This window comes from Gopherus flavomarginatus, chromosome 3, assembly GCF_025201925.1.
Source record: "Gopherus flavomarginatus isolate rGopFla2 chromosome 3, rGopFla2.mat.asm, whole genome shotgun sequence".
Classification (NCBI taxonomy): Eukaryota; Metazoa; Chordata; order Testudines; family Testudinidae; genus Gopherus; species Gopherus flavomarginatus.
Genome location: NC_066619.1, coordinates 140,025,181 through 140,030,499, shown reverse-complemented (window position 1 = coordinate 140,030,499; position 5,319 = coordinate 140,025,181). Strand labels below are relative to the sequence as shown.

Genomic DNA, 5,319 nt, shown 5'->3' with positions numbered 1-5,319 from the left:
CGCCAGGCCACTCGGGGGGCCCGCCGAGTGGCCGCCAGTTTGACCTTGGATTGGTAACGCTGCCACCACTCAAGTTCAGAACCCCTGTGAGAGCCCAGAAGTGGTGGCAGCGTTACCAATCCAAGGTCAAATTGCCAGAGTGGGGATTCAGCCTTGACATAGTTGCAGAGCAGTCGGTTCATTTTGAGCCAGAAGCACAGAGCTGAGGATTTTAAGAGGACGCATTTTTTCGTTTGGGAGCCTGCAAAACCAGGGAGTCTTTTTTTTCTTTTCCTTGTCCTTTCTCTTCCTCCTGATGGGGAGCAGGCATGCAGAGGGTTCAGCCTACAAAGCCAGGGAGTCCAACAAGCTTTTTTTTTTTTTAAGACTTTTTTCAGAAGAATTCGGTATTGTTCCTGGTTAGTAACTGACTGATGTAGTCCGCCAAACAGGGGCCTGAATTTCAGAGATTGAGGGAGGGGAGAACATTGATAATCCTAATTTGAATGGCCTATTCCTAGTCTCATAATTGACATGAAATTTTGTTTGTGGTGTACATCCAAGAATGAAGTTAGTCTGGGAGCACATACAGATAATGAGATGGGGTGGGAGGGATCACAAACCTGAGAAAAGTTCATTTGAGCACAGGCTTAATATTGAGGAGCGGTGCTTGTAAATGTATTGTGGGCAGGTTCTGGATACATACCCTCTTCTTCCCACCAAAATCAAATCAAGTTTGTATGTGAGCGCACACATACCAGATTGATGGGATCTGGGCATGCTAATTACAAACTACTGTAATTGGTGTTTGTTAAGGGGTGCCTGCAATCTGGGTTACTAGGGAGGAGGGCACCAATCTGGCCTCTTCCAACATGACCATCTCCTACATTACACATCCACAACAAGAAGTTTTCTGGAGGAAATGTAACCCGATGAAAGAGAGAAGTAGAAAAGGGGGCCATGTTCAGGTGTGGTGCGTGGTTTGTTAGAATGGAAAGTCTAATGATCATTCAGTAATTGTTGTTTTTAATATGGAAGTACTGCAAACTGGGACACTGGTTCATCAATGTATTTACATATGTTCCCAACTGGAAGCACTAACATCAGTGGACTGGGTTATAGACTTTGTTAGTCACATGCATATGTACTCTGTGGAACTGGGGCTTTAAGGCTGGACAATTACAGGTTTTTTCTGTTCTCGTTCTTCATTTATTTACTATTTGGTTAAACAGGTATGTAATTCAAACCACTACTAGTATAGGTTGCCATTTTGTATAAAATAATACTTTATTTATAAATAAATATCTTTGTAAAATACATAAATAAGAGCAATAAATAAAAAATTGACTTCCATAAATATCCTGTCACACATAAATAGTAGCAACATCTTTTAAAATTCCACTGCATCTCATTTCGCATGATGTATAAAATATCAATAGATTTCAGATCGTATTTCTAAAAATTTTGGTTTCCAAACTATTTTGTGAGTTTGTCTTATAATTGAAAATTTTCTAATTCTACTTGGATTCTCTTGCCAGCACTGAGGCTGAACTGCTTCTCTGTTAGGAAATAATTGCTATCTCTTCTTTTTCATGCTCCTAAGCTCTAGGTTATAGAATATCAGGGTTGGAAGGAACCTCAGGAGGTCATCTAGTCCAACCCCCTACTCAAAGCTGGACCAATCCCTAAACAGATTTTTGCCCCAGATCCCTAAAGGGCCCCCCTCAAGGACTGAGCTCACAATGCCAGGTTTAACGGGCCAATGTTCAAACCACTAAACTATCCTTTCCCCCCGCCGGGGCCTTTCTTCTTGGTCAGAGAATCCCATTTCCTATCATTGCAACCAAACATGTCTCCAGATGCCCAACTTGCTGATGAGTCTAGGTTGGAATCTCTGAATGAAAGTCCCACCTCAAGTGGCTTAGGAGAGGGTTTTTGGTTTTTTTTGGTTTTTTTTGCAAAAGCAGCAGGAAATGCTTTGGAAGATTTTCTGGATTGTCACCTGGGCACTTTCCTTCAGGGACACTCAGGGCTTGAGAACCTCTTGGGACCACCCAAAATCTCTCTCTTCATTCTAACATTATAGCATTTTTCTTTTGGAAGTTGTTCTTGTTCACATTTGTTCTGCTGTTATACTGTGGCTATACTGCATGTTAGGGTTCAGAGATGAGATTTGATCAGAGAAGAGTTGAAGCACATACATATACAGCAAACATGTGTCAGCAATGTTAAAGGACCAATCCTTCCTTTTAAAATTCTTAATTGTTTTGTAACTTTTTTGATATCCTTCATTCATAACGGTTTTCAAGTACATAAAAGGTTACTGCAAGCAGGTAGGAGGGAGAAAAATTGTTCTCCTTAACCTCTGAGGATAGGACAAGAAGCAATGGACTTCCAGAAGTCCCTCTTACTGAGCCCGGGTTGCGGCAGCGGCAAAAGGGGCTCCCAGAGTGTGTGAGGAGCCGGAGAAGGAGGGAGGGAGGCGGAGTCCCCTGGAGCCGAGCCCAGGCTGCAGCAGCAGCGAAAAGGGCTCCCAGAGTCAGGGCTGCACGAGGGAGAGCAAGTGGGGCAATTTTCCCCGGGCCCCACCGGGGCCCCCACAAGTATGTCGGAGGCTCCTCCTCCTGTTTCCATGTCCCCCCCCATCACCCAGTGTCTCAGCTGGCAAGGGGGTGGGGCTGCAAGCTGCAGCCGAGCGGCAGGAACTCAGGCCCTGCTGGAACACCATGCCGCTGCAGCGCTGTCCGGGAGAGGGGGTAAGCAGAATGGTATGGGGCTAGAGACGGGCACCCCCCTGACCCCAGCCCCTCTGAGCTGGGCACCCCTGACCCCATCCTCCCCATGGCCCTGACCCCCAGCTCCGAGCCCAGCCCCTCCGAGCCGGACACCCCCTGTCATAAACAGATAAGTAAGAGTTAATAGAACAGAAGTACTTCATCTCTCTTTTGCCTGTAAAGGGTTAACAAGATCAGTGAGCCAGGCTGTCACCTGACCAGAGGACCAATGAGGGGACAGGATACTTTCAAATCTTGAGGGAGGGAAGTTTTTGTGTGTGCTGTTAGTTTTTGGTTGTTGTTCACTCTGGGGGCTCAGAGGCACCAGATGTGCAACCAGGTTTCTCTCCAATCTCCCTGATACAGGTTCTTATAGATTCAAAATAGTAAGTACTAGGTGATAAGGCTAGTTAGGCTTATGCTTATTTTCTTTATTTGCAAATGTGTATTTGGCTGGAAGGAGTTCAAATTTGCATTTTGCTGAAAGGATTTTAATTTGTACTTGTATACCAAGGCTGGGAGGGTATTCCCAGTGTCCATAGCTGAAAGACCCTGTACCTATTCCATTTTAAATTTACAAAGATAATTTTTACTTTTTTTTTCTTGTTTAAGAACCTGATTGTTGTTTTTTATTCTGGTGAGACCCCAGGGGACTGGGTCTGGATCCACCAGGGTATTGGTGGGCAGAAAGGAGGGAAGGGGGAGAGAGAGGTTAATTTTCTCTCTGTGTTAGGATTACTTTCTCTCTCAGGGAGAGTCTGGGAGGGGGAGAGAGAAGGAGGGGGAAAGGTGCATTTTCCTCTCTGCTTAAGATTCAAGGAGTTTGAATCACAGTGATCTTCCAGGGTAACCCAGGGAGGGGAAGCCTGGGAGAGGCAATGGTGAGGGAAAGGGTTTACTTTCCTTGTGTTAAGATCCAGAGGGACTGGGTCTTGGGGATTCCCAGGCAAGGTTTTGGGGGGACCAGAGTGTACCAGGCACTGGAATTCCTGGTTGGTGGCAGCGCTACAAGTACTAAGCTGGTAATTGAGCTTAGAGGAATTCATGCTGGTACCCCATCTTTTGGATGCTAAGGTTCAGAGTGGGGAATTATACCATGACACTCCCCGACCCCATCTCCCCACAGCCCTGAGCCCAGCCCCTGTGAGCCAGGCACCCCCCAACCCCGAGCCCAGCTCCCCACACAGCCCAGGGCAACAGCAGCACCACCCCCAGGCAGCGACAGCCCATTGGCATCAACAATCACCATCACCCAGCAACAGCCCATCATGTAATTGCAAATGTTTACATACCATTAAAGCATTTTATGTTTTTAAATAATGCATTTAGTGTATTTTCAAATTATTACAAATTAATTTTTGAATGTATTTCACGAGTTATTTTTTACACTTCCAAATACATGTTACTATAGTATTGCAACGTATTTTTTTTTATGGAAGGGGCCCCTGAAATTGCTTTGCCCCAGGTCCCCTGAATCCTCTGGGCGGCCCTGTAATTGTCAGTCTGGGAGTTTATCCAACAGGCAACTTTCCACTAAGGCAGCTATTAAAAATCAACTTCCAGAGGCCTTTCTTAATCCAGACTGAGAGGCCAGTGGCCATGTGAGGAAATTGCCCCTTCCATCCTAGGCAGTACATGGCCCTTTCTAGGAAAGACCAAGCCCTGGAGGAAAAATGACTGTTGTGAAATAACATCCTGAGGAGATGCCTTTTTCAGTTGTTGGAGGAGTACCATATGGGGAAATGCTCCCTTTTCACCTGACCAGGAATTTGAACCCTGGACCGTCGGATTAAAAGTCTGATGCTCTACCAACTGAGCTAGCCAGGCTCATGGGAAAAAAGGGCAAGTTTGATGCAGAAGAGAAACTAGTCAAGAAAAAGAGGGCAGAAAATTTGCTACTCTTGCTTCTTTAGCAGCCCTAGGCCCATCTTGCTTCTCCATGTGGCACCCAGAGACATTCTTCTTTTTTTAGTTAAATATCAGATCCAGGAGAAAACACAGTTATACAAAGCAAAATAAAATTGACCTGTCTCATGCAGTGCTACATTGACCTCTATTCAGACTGAGCCTAAGGGAGGGCCTTGCTTTGGGATCAAACATGCCCTCTTGTGCGAGTCACAACAGCTAGCAGGCAAGAGACAGGCTACCATGTCATTGAAGAGAGCAAGAGGAAGCTTTGGAAATCCCAGAATAATTAGCTGGCAATGAAAGGACCCCACAATTCTACAAGGGCTTCAACTTTGATTTCAGGATTCACAGCTCTGAATACCAGCCCAGAGAGTTTGACTTCTGGCATGAAAGACTCTGTGGGGACAATTTTTTCTCTCAGGGAATACCCCAGTGGGAATATGCCTTTCTGGCCAGCCCTACATTTGCTCAAAAAATCAGCACACAGCACTTTGTTACAGGCCCAGAGGCCTTTCTTCCTCCAGACTGTAATGCCAGTGGACAGGTGAGGAAGTAGCACTTTCAGTCCCAAGCAGTAAAGAGCCCTTCCTAGGAAAGGCCAAGTTCTGAAAAGGAAAAACTGAAGTCAAAGAGAGTCCTCAAGAGATGCCTTCTGAAA

General features: G+C 45.6%; 1 non-coding gene across 1 annotated transcript; it reads right to left on the bottom strand.

Annotated features, from left to right (window-relative positions):
* Positions 1 to 4,507: 4,507 nt before the first annotated feature.
* Positions 4,508 to 4,580, bottom strand: TRNAK-UUU (transfer RNA lysine (anticodon UUU)). Its single transcript has one exon. It is a non-coding gene; the product is annotated as a tRNA-Lys (tRNA).
* Between the last annotated feature and the right edge of the window lie 739 nt (positions 4,581 to 5,319).